This window comes from Passer montanus, unplaced genomic scaffold, assembly GCF_014805655.1.
Source record: "Passer montanus isolate IOZ18808 unplaced genomic scaffold, ASM1480565v1 scaffold59, whole genome shotgun sequence".
NCBI lineage: Eukaryota > Metazoa > Chordata > Aves > Passeriformes > Passeridae > Passer > Passer montanus.
Genome location: NW_024370926.1, coordinates 3,760,168 through 3,779,297, shown reverse-complemented (window position 1 = coordinate 3,779,297; position 19,130 = coordinate 3,760,168).

Genomic DNA, 19,130 nt, shown 5'->3' with positions numbered 1-19,130 from the left:
GTCCCCATTTGGAACTCGAATAGGTTTTGAGCTTCTTGTGCAGGATGTGAGTAAATCCAATTTTAACTATGTATCAGATGTTTTATTCATCCCCTAACTGAATAAAGTTAGAGCCCTTTCAGAGATGTGACAGCTCAGAAGAGCTAAAATTCTCTGAAGTGTTGTGCTGCCCTGTTCCCTCCTGACTGCATCTCAGCTCTGTGTCAGAGTGGCAGAGGAATTGATCTGGGTGTGCCAGACCTGGAAAAGGCCAAGCTGGGAGAAGGAATGGAAGGAGATCCCCCTGATTTTTGCAGAATGAGTGAATGCCACGATGACATTTGCAACCAGAATAATTTCTGCAAGGGAGGCAAGTTAGCTGGAGGGTTCTTATTAATTATGAATGTGATGGTTTCCCGAAATAATGGTGGGTCAGAGGGGGTAATGAGCATGGCTCAGGAAAACAGGAAAACTCTGACAAAGCAAAGGCACAGAGCTTCTTCCTCTTCAGTAGGTCAGTACGTGCAATGGCACTGGAAGGAGGGATGTAAGTAGGTTGGAGGAAAAAATGGTGATATTTAAAGAAAATTCCATTGTCTGAAATGGTCCCTAATAGTGAAGTCTCTGGGGTGCAGTATAAACCTTGGGAGTGGGGAGAAGGAAGGAAAATTAGCTGAAAGCATCACCCCTTCAGCATAAAATAGATTTCCTGGCTTTCTTTACTGTGGAACTCATGTGGCCACTGTATTCTCATGGAATAGCACAGGGCTTTTCCTGGTGCTCCGTGTTTGGCACATCCTATTGCCAAGGAGATGCAATTAGCTCTTCACTTCCCAAGGGCACCACAAACCTCAGGGAGCACCGAGCCCAAATGGGCTGGGACAATTCTTCTGGTGGCTGCAGGCCCTGCCAGGTGTTCCCCTTTGCCCAGCCAGCTGTGGGACAGCAAAGCTGCCACATCTGGGGACACTGATCTGGGTACTTGGGGCTTTCAGGTGCTTTGTTCCAGGCTGGAAAGGACAACTGGCAACTGGACACCGTTCAAAGTTCCCTGGCAAAGCAGTTTCAGAGATAAATTTTAAAAATATGGTGAAAAGTATTATCAGAGATGTTTCACCTTAAAAATGGGGGAGTGGGGAAATGTGTCATGAGAGGAATCACCTAATTTGGATTCAGAATTTCAAGCCACACTGAGTAAGTAGAGCCACACTTCTAAGTAGATACAACATTTTGGTGGATTCTTGGTACAACTTGATTATTTCCAAATAACTTTCAAGTCACTTCTGTGGAAATAAATATTGGATTTCCAAATAGCAGAGAGAAATGCGTGATTCAGCCTCTCTCTTTCACTCTTTTATCAGAAATGTCTTCTGCATTTTGCATTTAGATTGCAGTGTTCACTGGTATTTTACCACACTGAAGGAGATCTGGCACTAAACAATCAAATGAAGCCTGAGACAGTTCCTGCATCCAGCTTTAATCCACTGTGATTACACTAAAATCTGACTCATGATTTTTCTGCTGAAATTCTTTCTTCAGGATGTAGTTTTTAGGATTCTTTCCTAAATTTTGTATTTGTTTTTCCTCTTGACAGGCAATGTGTTCATACAATGCTCACTCTTCAAGGGTTGATTTTTTTTATAGCAGCAGTCTTAAAATAAATGACACAACTTAAGGGCTAAACCCCCAGTCCTTTTAGCTTGAAATAATTTATAGCTTTGTGTTGAGGCCTCAATGTAAAGAACTTTTATTCTAATACTTTTGGGAACCTAAAGCAAAACTGGAAGATTTATGCTTTGCAAAGGAATTCATAGAACTTAGTCCTGTCCTCTTCTATTTCCCTTCATCTCTGAATATTTCTGGTTCAATATTATGTCTGGACTTTTGGGCTCAAATAAGTCATTAATTTTCAGCTTGCCATGTCCCCTTACATGCTAGAGTAGCATTCATTCTGTCTAGAGGCTCATACATCCAATCTAGTCCTGCAATGTAAATGTTACTATGGTCAGGATTTCTCTTGTGGACTGAGATAAATAACTGCAGGTGCCTCAATATTTTAATGCTGAGCTCATATTGTAATCACTAGAGATCTAAGGAACCCAATGAAACAAAAAAAGTCCTTTTCTGCCAAATAAAGATGTCTCTTGGGGCTCACTCTCATTTCTGACAAGCTTTATCATTGCTTGAGAAACTTCCCTGCTGAAGTGCAGCTTCACCAAAGTTTTGGGAGGATCCTTCCCTTGACAGGCTGCTCTGAATTCCTTGAGGTCTCAATTATTTTACCAGCTGAGCTATCAGCAATTTCTATCTCCATATCTGCCAAGTCACTTTAGGATTTCCTTGTGTGGGGTTATCACTGGGCATGTCAGGAATTTCCTTGGAAAACCTTTTTTTTGCCAGTGCAATGTTTGTTTTATTGCTTGCCATCATCTGACAATGCTGCTCATTTACCTTTTCTAGTGGAAGGTTTGAAAATCACTTATTTTTCTCTTTTTCCCCCAAAAACTGTTTGCAGGCTCTCTGGAATCTCACAGCATGGCAAACAAACAAAAAAGTTCAAGATATTTCTTGTCATTTTTGCCTGACACTGTCAGTGTTAGTGGATAGGACTGGAAATTTGACTCAGCAGTCGGCAGGTGAATGAATCAGAAGCAGTTTTACAAATATTCATTTGTCAGTCCCAGCAATAATACTCCAATTTTACACTCTGCAGCCATGTGGGTTTCACTGAATCCACACTGGTGGTACACACAGGAGAAGAACCAGGCTTAGCGAGTTGAAGAACGCATGAAATGGGGATTTTCTACATCCACTTGTCTGGAATTTAGCTGTCAACATAATTTATCTCTCTTCATCTCTAGCCTAATGGAGCTGTGTCATCCCTGAAGAAAAGCATCACTCTTCCCAGGAATAGCTGCCTTCTATTTTGGATCATGCTTGCTGCAGGTTTTTTTTCTATTCTGAGTGGCTGGAGTGACTCAAAGCATGGAGACAAATGCATTTGTGTTACTTCAGACTTAAAACTAAATATCACAGAATCCCAGAAAGGTTTGAATTTGAAGGGACCTTAAAGCTCCTCTCATTCCACCCCATGCCATGGGCAGGGACAGTTTTCACTAAACCAGTCCATCCAGCCTGCCTTTGGACACTTCCAGAGATGGAGCAGCTTCTCTGGGCAACATGAGAAATTTTCTCTCTAAAAAAATGAGAATTAGGCATCCTTGTGAGTTAGGACTCACAGGTTGGACACAGATGTAATATTTATCCTGAGTGTGACCATAGAGTTTGCGTTTACAATTTTCCATTGGCATATCAACTGCTTGCAAAAATCTTGCTGCCAAGACACTGATAAATAAACAAATAACATATTTATCTTCTGGTAGAAAGGAGAAACAAGGGACTTGCACATCATTATTTTTTTTTTCCTTTTACTTCTTGCCCTTCAGCTGTTTCAGTGTTGCCAGTCTCTGGGGCCAGCAGCAGCACAAAGCTCCATGTGCTAAACAGTGGGTCTGGAAATGATGTTGATAAATAGAAATAAATGCAAGCACACAGACTGAATACCAAGCAGAGGTTCCTGTTAGCATTTCAGTCTCCACATAAGACATCCACAAGATGTCCAGTATGGGACCCTAAACTTTTAACAAGGATGTAGGAAATGAGATGTCAGTTCCCAAGACAGCTTATGGCTTAACAAATTACCATCATAGGTAGGACTGGGCTGAAAAAAGACAGTATTTATAGGGTGTCTTATAGGGTGTTCTCCATTCCCCCTTTGGAGTCAGTGGAGATCTGAGCAACAGTCACAGCAATACCCCAAACTCAGTATCTGTGGCCCATCTGAGCACTCACATCCCACTTTGGTCTGTTTCTTCCCTTGTCTGTGAAAGAAGTTGAAAACAGTGAGTTCAGCTGGGGATTTGAGATAACTGAAATTAAGTGAATCCCACAAATCCACCCAATCTTTAGCTACAGAAGAAGTCACCCTGCAAATGTTACAGCTTGCCATACACTTTGCTGTTCCTCATTGCCACAGGATTAGGACAGTTCACACTGAAAACAGTGAGTTCAGATGGGAATGGGAGATAACTGAGATTAGTGAATCCCACGAATCCACCCAATCTTTAGACAGAAGAAGTCACCCTGCAAATGTTACAGCTTGCCATACACTTTGCTGTTCCTCATTGCCACAGGATTAGGACAGTTCACAGTGACTGATGCTCTGGCCCTACACCTTTAAATCCTCACTGAGAGGCACCAGCTTGAGGCATGAGAGCATTTGATTTCTGAAGCCTGCTGTCTTGTTCACAGCAATTAATTAGTGCCACCTTTGGCAACACTTGCCTGTGATGAACATCTGGCTCCCAGAGTGTGAATCAAAGCTGTTTGTGCTGCCTTGTTGTACATGAGAGCCCTTCCAGGCAGGAGAGCTGGAGGACTTTTTAGTCACTCATGTTAATACCCCTCTAAATATTGCAGCAATCAGCCTCAGCAGTTTCAAAGCGTCTGAAATTTTACAGAATAATGCTTCACTCAGGCACTACCTAATAAAAACACATGCTGGTGGGTCTGCTGTGGCTCAGCCAGGATTGCTTGTCTTATTTCCTCTGGCCTGGCTGACTATCAGTCAAAATCCCTTTCCAGAGCAGCTCTCTGCATCAGATTTCTTTAGCTCACAACTTCTTTTAGGCAGAAATAATGGCCTTGTTCACACTGCCTTAGGTTAGGATGGCTCAGCCTTTTCCAGGCTGAATTTTACCTGAATCCTCTGTAAGGAGGATTCTTCTTCTCTCACCTGAAGGGTCAGATGAAGTTAGCAGGGGATCCCCCACTGCCATTAAAAACAATTTGGTTGTTTGGGCCCACAAAATTAATTTCTAGCTTTACCCCAGTGTTTCCATGGACACTGCAGAGAAGGTGGCAAAGTGGGTGGACTCAGTGGATTAACCAGGAAAACATCTCATAAAAATATAAAGACACTCCTCTAAAATTCCACCACTTATTCATCCTAGCAGAGCTGAAGCTACCCAAGCACTTAAAAAAATTTCCTTCCAGCTCTTTAAGGAAAAGATTTTTATGCTGGTTGCTCACCACTTTGCATTTCTAAACCATCTTTTCATCCATCTACTCTCCTGTTTTTCTGGTCCAGTCTGTACTGAGCTGCTGTGTCAGCACCCTTTGCAAGCAGCATTTTTGTGAGTTATGGTAGCAGGAAGGGGATGAATCATTTCATGTTTATTTATCAGAAATATGGTAATAAAGAATTTCCTTTTGCTCAGAAATGGAGTTTTCTGGGTACTGCTTGTTTGTCAATAAATGCTGCTTTACATCCTGAGGCATGAAAAGGAAGGGAAGAGATTATTGTCAGTGCTGAGGCAATTTACCCTCTAATGAGAACAGAGGTAGAGATATTAAGCTAAAGACACTTGCAGTTGAAATGCTTCAGGGTGTGTAATTTTTGTCATGTGCCCTTTTTTTAGGTGGAAAGCAAGCCAGACACTCTCTTTCCAGATAAGCTGATAGGAGCACTTGACTGAATTTTGAGTCTCATCCCAGAAAACAAAACCAAAAAGAAAAAAACAACAAAAAAAACCCCCAAGAAACCCAACCAAAAACGAACAAAAAAAAACCCCAACCAAACCAAAACAAAAAACCCCCACCAAAAAACAAAAAACCCAACCCACAAGAAACCAAGTTCTAGTCTGTATAAGACCAAAATTTTGTGTCTAAAACGGTTCAACTTCCTTTTGACTCCAATAGCAGGTACAGAAGGTATTTGACAGACTTAACAAAGGCTTTATTGAGGTCATTTGAAATCTTTAAAACTTCTGGGTAAAGCACTTAAGGATGGACAGAATAATATTCCCCAAATACCTGCAGCTGTCAGTATGAGTGGCTGAATGTCAGACAGACCCCACAGATCTTTCTTTCCAGCCACAGGAAGAAATTCAGGATGCTGCTGGGATGTACAGATACAACTCCTGTCCTGAGAACAGTGGCTCCTGCACACCAGCCTGGGAATCTCTGATGGGTGTGAGCAAAAAATTCAGCTGGGCTTCAAAACCACATCATCCTTATAGGGCTTGAATTAAAATTTGGATATTTGGATATTTTTTGAATTAAAATTTGTGCAGGTGCTCCACAAAAATTCCAACTGTTTCAGTATTCCATAAAAGGTATAAATCTTGAAAGTCCCCTACATGGAGGCAGAAAGAAACAGCAGTAATCAATGAAACCAGCATTGTCTCTTACCATGCTAGCACATCTCTTCTGATCCAAACTGGGAAGAGCTCCAATGTAGTTTACATTATTTAAGGAAAAGAGATTCAAAGAGTTCCTATCAGTGCCACAGGGAACTAATGTATTTAAAAACTAAGTTTGGGGATCTTCTGTACCTCACTGGAAAAATCCCTGAGCCTGACTGGGAGGTCAGCCCTGCTTTGAGCAGCAGGAGAGTCGACATCTCCAGAGGTTTCTTCCAATCCAGGTTTATCTATAATTTTGTATTTCATTGCAATTTATTTTACATCTTTCCTTTGGGAAAAGTCTTTGTAGAAATCCTAATGGGGCAAAGAGTGAAGTGTGATTATCAGCAATAGATTGTGGTCCTTGTCAGGTCATGCTCTACCTGTGTGATTTACACCAGGAGCCAGGTGTAGCATAGATGGGCTTGATATCCTGCTTCCCCAAACACCTGGATTTGTTTTCCACACACCTCCTTCCCAAGGATGGTGTCAATCAAATGGAGCCAGGGAAAGCAGAGTGATTTTTTTTTTTTTTTTAATTTTACCTGATTAAAATTAGGGAGAAGACAAACAGAGCTCACAGAGTGAAACACAGACAAAAACACCTGTATTGAATGAAAGGAAAAGGCATTTATGACAGAGGGGCTTTCCCAGAGCTGAGTTTCCAGATGACACTGCCTGCTTTGGAGGATTCATCCCCTTTCCTGGCATGGAACCACTCCTGCCTTCTAACTACTTCTACAAACAAAAACCAACTGATCCCTTGACCCCTCTGTCCAGGGGAATCATGTTCTCCTACTTCAAGCAGCAATCAGGATTAAAACAGGCAGCAGGCTTAATCTTCATGAGCCCAGTGGGGAAACCCTTTACAGAACAAGACTGCAGGGTACACAAGTAAAACTTAAAGCCAAGAAAAGGCAAATTTAGATACACCTGGCATCAGCCACTGTGGTGGTGAGTGCCGCAGAGGAGCCCTCCCAGCAGTGCCTCTACCCCTGTGGTGCTGCCTTCAAAAAGGGCTCATTTTTGACAGAATTTCTCCTCACTGATATCCAAGGGGACTGATAGAAATATGTAGGAATGCCCATTTCTCCTCCCTTTGTTCGTAAGCCTATGACTTGGCAGTGCTGGATTAGTGGTTGGACTTGATGTTCTTAGAGGTCTTTTCTCATTTAAATGATTCTATGATTTTGACAGCTGATTTTCAATATGTAAATGGTAGATTATATCAAATTTTCCAGAGATTAGGATATAATACTCTGCATTCTCACATATTGTCAGTCTCTCTGTGCAGGAAGCCCACTGATTGCCATCTTCTCCTTACCTCTCTCTTCCCAAAAACAGGACTTATGAGACTTTCTAGAACAGTTCCCATAATCATCAGAAACTAAAATGGAGCAGGTATCTAGATTCTTGGATTCAGAAAAAAATCCCTCAAAACATAAAATGAAGGAAAGACCACCTTGTTTTAATGTCAAGGGCACGAGAGCCAGAAATTCAAATCTCACACATTCCACTGCTGATATGTTGTGTTTTAAGCTAAGTCTGTCTTCTTTCCTTTCCCAACTTATAAAGTTGGAAAGAGCCAAAATGCTTCTGTTGTTACCATGAAATTCAGCATCAGTTTGCAAAGCATGGAATTTGTGGTGTTTATATCCACAAACAATATTTTTGTGCTTGGATGGCAGGCAAGAAGCTCCCTTCTACTGCATGGTGGGTGCACCAGCTACTGAATTTATTGGAGGTGAACTAAAGGCAGCTCTGTGTGCCTCAGCTACACAATAATTGAATCCTGAAAGCACAGGATGATGGCTCCTCACTTCATGTGACCTGTGGACAACACTGTGACACTAAAAGGGCCGTGGGGGCCAATTCCTGCTTTTTTTTCAGTGCGGAGAAGAGACAGCTCCAGGGAGATGTGAGAGCACTTTCCAGTACCTAAAAAGGCTGTAAGAGGGCTGGAGAAGGAGTTTTTTGCAATGGTATGGAGTGACAGGGCAATGGGTAACAGCTTTAAACTGAAGAAGGGTTGATTTGGATTAAATATAATAAAACTGTTTGATGAGAGTGGCAGAACAGTGGCACAAATGATCTATCTGTGGAATTATTCAATGTCAGGTTGGACTGGGCAGCTTGATGTGGTTGAACATGCCCCTGCTTATTGCAGGGGGGTTGTACCAGATGACCTTTAAAAAGTCACTTCTAACCCAAATTATTCTGTGATTCTTTTTCTTTCAGTCTCACCTTTGAATTTGCCGTTTCCTCTATTTTTACAGCCAATATGTTGCAATAACTCCTGTGAGTCAGGACCACTGGCATAAGGCTACCAGGATTAATGTAACCAAGTAATCCAATCTTAATGAGGTTTAAAAAGGAGCTTGACAGTAGTTCCAAAGCACTTTTTAGATGTATGGCTTGTCTGTGATTACTGAAGCATGCAAAGAATGTTATTAATAGGTCTGCAGTCAGGTGAATAGGTCTGGATTAATTTCATGTAGCAACAGGCAGTGGTGGTTTAAGTTAGTGGAAACTTCAATGACAAACATGCTGATAAACTTTCCAGGAGCTTGAGGAAACACAGCCATGGAAAATCGATCAGGGTGGATGTGTTTAGTAAAGGTTTGTATCTCAGATTCATCCTCTGAGCATATCTGCTCTGCTCATCTCAGCAGCACAACCCGCCCTGGCAAACATCCTCCCTGAAATCTGAAATTATGTACCTGGCTGCTCAGCTGGAAGAAATAATGGTTATGAAACCAAATTGTCTGCAGTGAACACAAAATGCAGATGTCACTGATTCCTGGACAGGTCTGTGTGAGCACAGCAGTTTCACAGCTCAAGGAAGAGACCCTTGGTAGTTTTGTTTTACAATTCTTTGTTCTCCAAGGCAAGAAACAGTAAAATATTCCCTGACATCTTCTCCTAATCCTTCAGACCACTATGTTTGCAATATAGTCCATTTTAGAGCTACAGAATACAACTGTGAAACAAAAAATAGGGTAACCTAGCAAATATCCCCTTGGTTTTGTATTTGCCATGCCCTTTTTTAGTCCACTGCCTAACAGACTGTCCTGTCCTCTGATAGTTCAAGGTCCAAGATCAATAATTCTGGTTGTCTCAGAATTGAGGACATAATGACTGCCTGGTTCATGCATCTGAGTTAAAAGTTCAATGGCTAAAGAGTGGTTGTGAGTACAAGCAATAGCACAAACAGTCATTTTGTAGAGGACATAAAAGCACACAGGTTCGGTTTGGTATTTTTTTAAATAATGAGAAAAATACAGGCCTTTGTATGAACATCATCTAAAGCAGAAGAGAGATAATGTGCTATTGCTGAAGCAAGCCAGCTTTGCTGGAATTGTTCTGCTTTCATAGCCAGTGAGAATATGGCTTCAGACTTTTAAAATACTCGAACTACTGAGCCAGTTCTGGCCCTCACTGCATGCAAAAAAGGCAGGAATTCTCATCAGCCTCAGTGGGGAAGCTCTGCTTAAAAGCTGAGTCCCAATCCTGCTCATTTGTTTTCAAGGAATAAATGCCTCTCAGTCTGTGTATTTTACACTGATAGTAAATTCTGCCTTCTCAATGTCTGAGCTTAAATCTGGAGTCTTAAGCAATTAATGAGGGAATGCTCAACAAGAGCCAAGGCATTAAGTGTCACATTAAGGATTTTGTACAGCATCTGTGCTCTCATGATAAAGAGGCACTAGGTCAGCTGCTCCTTTAAGCCCTGTAATTTGTTTATGCATTCATTAAGGCAGGACACAAAATGCAGCGATCTGTCTGCTTCCAACTCCCCCCCCAGAATTATTATAACTCTTTTCAGCATCCCACAAGTGGTGCCTTCACTTTTAGAACTGCAGATCATCTAAAAGAACCCATCAGAAACATTCTATGGAATTTCCCAGGAGGAAATGTCAACCTGTCAAAAGAAAATTGTATCATGGAAATATGTCAAGCTGATAAAACAGTGTGTTGAAAAATCAGAATAGAACACTTCCATAGAAATATTCTCCTGTCAGTCTTTCAGGGGCAGCAGGGTGTGATTTCCATTTTAAATCCTCTTTTATTTTTACTTTATTTCCCATGAAAAAAAAAAAAAGAGAGCAGAAATCATAGAATCATAGATCATGAAATTCTGGGGTGGCTTGAGTTGGAAGGGACCTTAAAGATAGGCAGGGATCCCTTTCACTATCTCAGGTTACTCAGAGCCACATCCAGCCTGGCCTTGAACACTTCCAGGAATGGGGCAATCATAATTATAAATTTTTAATTCTCACCCAAAAAATGACATCCATTGCAATTGTTGATTAAATTTTATGGGGATTTTTTTTTCTGTAGTACTCACTGAAAAATCGAATTTTTTTTCCCCCGTTCAGAATTTCAAGTGAAAAAGAAAATCTGTCTCCCTTTCAGGTTTTAATTAAAACATGTGTTTCTCAAATCAGAAGTGGAATGGTTAAAGTGCATGGTGGGAGGTGCTGAGGACTCAGTGCGTAGCTGTGGCAAGATATCCTAATTTAAGAAAAGGGGAAGATGATTCAAATTCTCCTTCGCCGTTAAACTGGGCAGAACAGAAAAAATGTGTATTTTTTCACCATAATTAGGTGCTTCCAGAAAGAGAAACGAAAATGTAGAAAACACAGAAATATTTAGATTTAATAAGGAAAATCAGAGTAAGTATTGCACTAGCAATTCTAAATTCTTCGGAAAAAAAATTATGAAGGGTTTTAAGATACAAAGACATGTAAATACCAGCTGACCTTGGGATTCTGGGTGACTGCACAAAAATCTCCATGGACACGAACACCTTCACTTTATCAGACATGGGCTGCTACCAGGGCTGCTCCAGAGGAATAACCAGCATAAAATCAGATTAATTTTATCAAGAACACAAGATTTAATCCTTGTGCAATTTGGCATATTTTAAATTTGAGACTGGTTTGCTTTACCCATCGCTGTCCCCTGGTGTGAGCCTTCCTTTCTGTGCATGACAGTCATGGAAACTCATCGTGTCCCAGGCCACATCCCTCTCCATGGGAGCAGGGATGGGTCAGCTGGAAAGGCTAATTAATCTGAGTGGAACATCCTACTAACACAACTATATTGTTTCCATGTCCAGAATTAGCTTCGTTGAGACTAGACTGAATATCTCAGCCTTGGCAGAACGTAGACATTTCCCAGGAGACAGATCCATAATCTATCTGCTGTCAGCTATCACAAAAATATGTTATTGCTTTCCATATAGGATCAGGAGCAACAGCAGTATTCCACAGATTCTCTGGCATTTCTCCTGCCCAGATTCAGAGTGTATTTAAGGCTACGCTGCTTTTTTGGCTTAGTTATTTTGTTTTGTGGTGGTGAGGGAAAGTGTGGGAAAAATTCAAAATGGAAGAGATCTCCTCCAAGACTGAGGGGCTGGAACCTTTCAGAAAGAAAACCAGGGAATGGAGCTGCTGGAACTTCTTGAGCAGATTGTCCCACAGAAAGAGATGGGTGGCACACAGAAATTTATCCTGGGATTTTACATACATACTTTGTTTGGGAAACACTGAATTGACAGAGACATGGAAAACAAATAGTCATGTTCTTTATAGCTGCTGTCCAGGTGACTGTGAGAGACTCATCATAGCATACCCTGAAGGAGATAAATGCTTGGATTCCTGAGGTTTAGCAAGAGAAAAATACAGCAATCATCAGCAAAGATGTAGTACACAATAAGAGAAAGAAAAGAAAATCTGGATTTTCCAATAATTAGGAGTCAAACTTTTCATGAAAGCTTCATGCCACCTTCCTAAATAATGCCTGTTGTGCTTTTCAGGGATACCAATTCTAGTTTTCCTAGTTGGTTACTGCATTTCAGCAACATCAGGTTGGATTTCATTGACTTCAACTTGCTGCCTGCCCTGCACACAAGAGCAGGCAGATTTTGAAAGATCCTGAGGAGGGATTGTCTAATTCAGATATTCCCTTCTGTGAAAGCAGTGTATATCCTTCCTATGGAAACTAAATAGTAATGAATAACTGGTATTCCAGTTTTCAAAAGTGTCCTGCCTCTGACTAGAGTAAAAGGTTTCCTTTGAGGCAGAGTTTCATTTTAGGCTATGAACCAAGGCAGACCCAGGAAAACACGGGTGTTAGATTTGATGGGAGATGCATCTGATGAGCTGCAGGTGTCTGAGCTTGTGTTTGTTCCCTTTATAGGGAAAGGGGACAAAACCAGAGTCCTGAGGGCACTGAGGGGCTTTCCCAACCCCTCCTGAGGACACCACCTGCATTTGTGTCCAGTCCTTGTCCTTCAGCCTCACCCTGAGTCATGCTGGATGAATATCTGCCTTTTGCCAGTCCCAGCTGTGTTTGGACAGGGACACCACTGATCTGGACTCAGCCACCCAGTCTCACCTGGGACCTGCCTTGTCACCACGGGCCAGCATGGCAGGGACAGGATTATCCAGACTTCATCCAGCCCCGACTTCCTGCCTTAACCTTGCACTTGCCTCATCACCATGAGCTTGCCTGAGGATTTTAGACTTTTGGCTGAAGGTCAGGGCCATCCCTGGGCTGGCTTCCTATTTAATTTAGGGTGCCCCTGACACCTGGGAATGATTGGTATATGACTCCATGATTCAGAATGCTGAACAATTGCTTTATTAAACTATATTATATTATATTACATTATACTATACTATATTAAAGAGATAATGTACTAAAGAGATACTAAAAGAATAATAAAGAAAAACCCATGACTGTCCCCAGCAGTCAACACAGCTTGGACCTAATAGGCCAATTAATATAAACAACCATCACCAGAATCCAATTAAGAACTCCCTTCAGGTAAACAATCTTCCTAACACATTCCACATGTGCAAGAGAACAGGCGCATAGAATAGAGCTAAGAATTGTTTTCTATTTCTCAGAGGTCCCTCGCTGTGATTCCCAGGAAATATCCTTGGGAAATTGTGCCTGCTCCTCTCTCTGAAGAGAGCTGTGGCTGCAGCTTCCCTTTGGGGTGCCGCAGGGCAGGATCAGGGCCAGGGAGGTTCTGGGGCTGCTGTCTGGTTTATCACCCTCAGCTCCTGCTCCCTCTGCCTTGGGAAGCAGCTGCTCCCTGCCGTGGGCATTTCAGGGCTGTCTGCTACAACCTGCAACTGCAGCTGGGGAGGAAAATCACAAAAACTGCCCAACCCCCCCCAAAATGGGGAGCAATTTTTCATTACTTGGGATCTGGCTTAAATAGCATCTTGTAGCTCCAAATCCCTGAGGTGAGCAATCACACCAGCCAAAACCTCATCAGTGGGGAGAGAGAGGCTCTTTTAAGTGAAGGAAATAAAAACTGTCTTGTGCTACTGGGTAGTAGTGGTCACAAAATTGTGGAACAGTTTGAGAGGAGCATATATTCAATGACTGATTAGAACTTCCCCTCTGAAGTACTTTTTTAAATCTCACTGATAAACTTTTGATCTTTAAGCCAAGCATTACTCTACCAGTAGGTAAAATTAGGAGTTAAACACATAGCTATAATTAACAGGTATTTTCCTCCCTCTCTTGCTTCAGCCAGGAGACATTACCTGAATAAACTCAGGCTGATCATGTTTGGATATCTTATACAGACAGCAAATGCAAGAAGTAAGTTTGAGAGGGGACCATAATTCCTTTATTCCAAGAAACAGCTGTTTAGTTCTGTAATAAGATGAATGAAACTTGAATTTCTTGGCACTTACTGGAAGAAGAGATTGTGGTCTCTAATTGTTTTCTTTTCCCTTTAAATGCCAAGCTGATGATAAGGCCAAAGAATATTTGCCAGATCAGCCTGAACCATGGCAGCAAGTAGTATTTTCCAGATTAAATACCAGAACATTTAAAGTCTGTGGTCAAAAAATCCATTTACATCAGCTTCTTGAAAGCAGTGCACCTGAGGAGCTTGTAGGTGATATTTTGCACATGTGAAGTGGCAGAAACAGGCAGAAAAATGTTTACTTGTGTTGGTTGTTTTTTTCCCACCCCAGCTGATTGAGGGATCTTGTTTGTTGAGTTGAGTTGTAACAGCTCCATGAGAGTGCAACTGAACTGATATGAGGAAGTGAAAAGTGAGGGAGCACAAAGCATCCTTGCTGCTACTGAAAATGCCATATGTAATCAGGACTTCTGCTCAGATGAAACTGTCACACCTCTGAAATAATAATCACAATGAGGGTTACTGAGGTAATGAAACAATTAAAACAATTTTAAAAAAAAGGAAAAAAGAAAAATAAAAGGTAGATGGTTTTTTGGGTTTTTTTTTCTTCCTTCTTCCATTGTGTATCATAAGTCAGGCCTTGCATTCACTGCTGGAGAGCCTTTAAAAGCCTTTTTAAAAGACTTTAAAAATAACAAATAAAAACCTAAACCAACTCCCCTCCCCCAAAAATACTCCACTGCCAAGTCTTATTCATTAGGCTAAGCTAAGGTAATCTTGACTCTAATTATTAAGATCTAATGAAAAGTTATCCAAGAACTATTATTATTATTGTTATTGTTATTGGGCAGAGCAAGCTAAACCAGCCCTGTGCTTTAACACTCTCTGTTTCTTGGGCAGTTTCTGGTAAATACCCAGAAGATCAGAAAGGATTTTTAAAATGGATCTTGCCAGTGCTAAATTTTTTGAAATCATGAAAAGTCTTCCAAATGGCAGGGTTTGAAGATGCTTATTTACAACTTTCTCCATGTATCTATAGGGGATTTCTGTTTTTCTGGCACCAAGTGTTCAGAACTCTTTCCATAACCAATCAGAGTAAAAAAAAAAAAAAAATAAAAAAAACCAACAAAAAACAAACCAAACAAAACCAAACAAAACAAAAAAACCCACAAAAGTAAAATTGGAGGGCTCTGAGGGTTTTCTTCACTAATTTTCTTTCCAGTGGTTTTGTTACAGAATCAGGAGAAACAAGTGAAGTGTGAACTAGTTGGGTACTCATAGTGCAGGGTGTGAGTTGACAGCACTTAATTGTGGTGTGGCATGAAATTCATGTCTGAATTCATGAAATTCATACCCCTCTTCCACAGGGGTGGGTAGCACAGAGTTACCAGAGAATTTCTGTAATAAATTCTGAGCCACTGATTGTTTCCTACAATGTGCCAGCCAGTGAGAAGCAGAAAGCTTATTTGATCAGGTTTTCAGAGTTTGTAATGGAAATATAATAGCCATGAACATTTGAGGAGATTTAGGGATTGTTTTTTGGTTTTTTTTTTCATCCAGGATATTCATGCCTTGACTTGATGCTGCTCTTCTATCCTAACAACCCTTTCCAGCCTGGTGTCCTGTGCCCACTGTCTCTCCATTTCAAAAATAATGATTAATACCATCTTCCTGCTTGCCCAGCTAGCAGAACACACATTCACACTTCCTGTTTGAGACTGCAGCACTAAGTCATCTGTTTCATAAGACAGCTCTCCTTTAAAAATAGAAGTGTGTGTTTGGGAACACTGCCTGCCTGTCCCTGCCACAGGATCCTCCCTCACCATTGCGTTTCCCATTGTGTCAGCACGAGGTTTTTTGACCCTGAAGGTGGAGCCAAACTTTCAAATTCTTCCTTGAAATCCCAGCAGCTGCAGGACCCTCATGGTGAGTGCTTCAGTCGGGTTATTTTTAGAAAGGCAGCTTTAAACAGGCTAAATTTGTCCTCCTTTGCCCAGGAGCAGCTCGAGGTAAATTCTGCGAAGTAAAGGAAGCTGAAGATACTAAACCAGAGCGTGCAGCAGCAGGTCCAGGCATCACAGCTCCTTTCCAGCTCAAGTCAGAGTCAGATATTGCTTTTCCTGCAGGATTTTATGCAGGGGATGTTTCACCGCTGTGGTGACAAAATAAAATTGACAATATAAAAATTACTGCTTTTGCATTGGTTTCACCAGGAGTAAAGTCAGGCTGTTTTCAGCTGAGCATCAGGAGAGAGCCCCCACACAAGGAATGAGCTCTCTGAGGAGCCAGGATGGTTCAAGCACACAGCTGTGCCCCAGATGTTGCTCCACTTACCTTACAAGCCAAGCACTGTGCAAAGCTTGAAGTGGAAACCTTAATAGACCTTGAAGTCAGGGGAATGTTTTTTTCCTCCTGGATATTTAATGCAAATTGTAGAAACAACCCAAGCGGAATATTCCTCTGCCTCCCCTTGCCATATGAGATTCAGACATCCACCCCCAGGCATCCTCTGGGTTCTGAACCCTATTTTTGTGGCAATATTTAACTACTACCCAAAAGTGCTTGAATCAAGAGGAGAAAGTGTTTCTGCCATATTCTTCTCTTCAGCATTTCCTGTTGGTCAGAAAATGGTGCCAGGTTTGAATAGTCTCAATGTCCCAACACTTTTCTCAACCTTGGATCTGTCCCTTAATCACAAAATTATGCCCTGTACCAGTAGGCTGATCTTTTAAACTAAACAATCTTCCCAATCCTATGGATTAAAAAATGTGTGATATCTTTCTAGTTTCTTTCATAGTTTTATAACAGTTCTTCAGCTCTAAATTAGGCAGAGGAAATCAGGATATTTGTTTGTACTTGCTAAACCACAAAGCTCACTGTCAGCTCAGAATGCTCAGTTTGAAAGTCTAATCAAGCTTGATGTTTTTACAAGACACTTCACACAAGATTCTTGGAAAGGCGTTCCTCAATCCAGTGGATTATTGAATTAATTGTCAGGAGCAATGCCATTGCCCTGCACAGATGGGAAAGGGAAAGCAAAACAGCTCAGTGACTTGGAACCCAGACAGACCCCTGAGGATATTAATGTCACCAAGTCCATGAAGGGATTATATGGATCAATAAAAATAGAAACAGTCAACGTCGTGTTGGAAAAGACAAAGAAGGTCAAGCATAACTTGATCAGGGCAACACGGGGAAAGAGAGCATGGAGGGAATTGTAACACATTCATCAACAGTGAACAAATACCCTTAGATGAGTGATTTATTCTCCAGTTTCTCTTTGTAAATTGCCCAGTTATTTCTCATTTCTCTTCCCCCCTTTCCACCTCCCCGAAATTCCTATCAAAACACTTCAGAAAGTAATGCCCAGCCTTCGACCTGCACCCCAGCAGTTTGTGCCAGAATGTAATGTATGACATGGAGGAACCAGCCTACTCTGAGAGGCTGTGGCAGGTTTTTGTGTGTCCCTTGGAAGAGAATGACTCTTCAGATGAGTTATCCTTGGATTGCAAAGAGCCATGTTTACAAGCTGAAAGGAGCAATTAGCAGTAAATAGTCTTTTCTGAATAAGGAGCTTTTATGCTCCTAAGAACCAGGCTTAATTGAGGAACAAGCACTTGTTTTCTGCTTCAAGCCACCAGAGCCTGCTGGAGAGGGAGGTGTTCTTGTGTGTGATGTTTTCTGTCCTTTATTGTGAGAGGTGCTGGGTTTACTTGGCCCTCACTAATTGCAGAATCACAGAATACTCTGGGTTCAAAGGGCTTGACTGGCTTCTTACATTTGCTGCCTATACAAGGATATCTAAACGTAAAAGATCAGGCAGTTCCAACCCTTCTGCCACGAGAAAGAACACCAGGACGGTTTTGTGTTTGTTTTTTTGTTTTGTTTTGTTTTTTTTTTTGTTTGTTTGTTTTGTTTGTTTGTGGTTTTTTTTTGTTTTTGTTTTTTTTTTTTGTCAGGGCTGTTTTGCAATATTCATTCATTAAAAATGAGTTGGCCAACACTTTTTTAGTTATTGACGCTGCTCTGGGCATCAGAGGGGGAAAGCAATAGCCCTGCTCAGGCACCTGTAGATAATCCCCTGCAGCACTGGGTTCCATCAGCATAATTATGTATCTGTGGCCACCATGCTTGCTGTGTGTCTAGGGTTGCAAGATGTGGCTGGGGGTGTGTTCTATATGTATTCTGTCAGAGATGGGGCGATTATCTTCTGTTCATGGGGCAGTTTTCTTTCTCTCTCCCACAGCCAATCCTCCGTCCAGGAGATCTCTGCTGTCCATGGCCACTGAGTGTCCCTGCAGGGCTGATCAAATTCCAGCATCCCATGGGGAGATGCTCCGCCCAGGGGAGGAGCCAAGCATTCCTACCTGGATCCAATCTGAGCCTGGAACAGCACAGCAGCCTTTGCCCCCTGCATTCCCAGAGGAGCAGCTTTCTCCTGCCCTGCATTTCCAGAGGAAGAGCAGGCCCATCTCCAGCAGCCCTGGAGCTGCAGAGGAAAACTGCAGCCTTGTGCAGGATCCCTGCTCCAGCAGAAGCACAGCTGGCACTGCAGGAGGGCTGAGCCCCCATGGGATGGGGCTGTGCCACCACCCTGACCCACAGGGGCTCAGCTCCTGCTCTGACTCTGGCAGTGGTTTGTTTGTACTATTATATTTATAGTTTTTATTTTCCTATTAAAAAACTGTCATTCCTGTTCCCATATCTTTGCCTGAGAGTCCCTTAATTTCAAAATTATAATCATTTGGAGAGAGGAGATTACATTTTCCATTTCAAGGGAGGCTTCCTTAGCAGGCACCTGTCTTTTCAAACCAGGACACTGTAGCATCCAGAGGGCCCCATGGTTGCTGACCAGCAGTGAATGAAGAATTTGGACCAGCAGTGACCCCAAACTGACCTCAGACAGGGGATTTTGCTCTCCTGTAGCCACTCCTTCTCCTGCCCCACACACTTTTGTGGAGATTAAATGCTCACAGCAGTCCCAGAGGAGGTGCAGCTCCCAGCTCCCATCCTGCTGTGGTTTCTGTGCTCTCAGAAAGGCAGGAATGTCATCCAGTTTAAAGAGTTGGCAGTTCTTGGCCTCGTTGGACAGGCCAGAGTGGCTGCTAATCAAACCTGAGCCTGGCGCAGGATTATTGCAGCAGATCTCCTGACAAATTTCCCCCCAGGGTGCTGGCAGGGTCCTGCAGTGATAATACCAACAACAACAGCCTGTCCATGTGTGAGTGCCT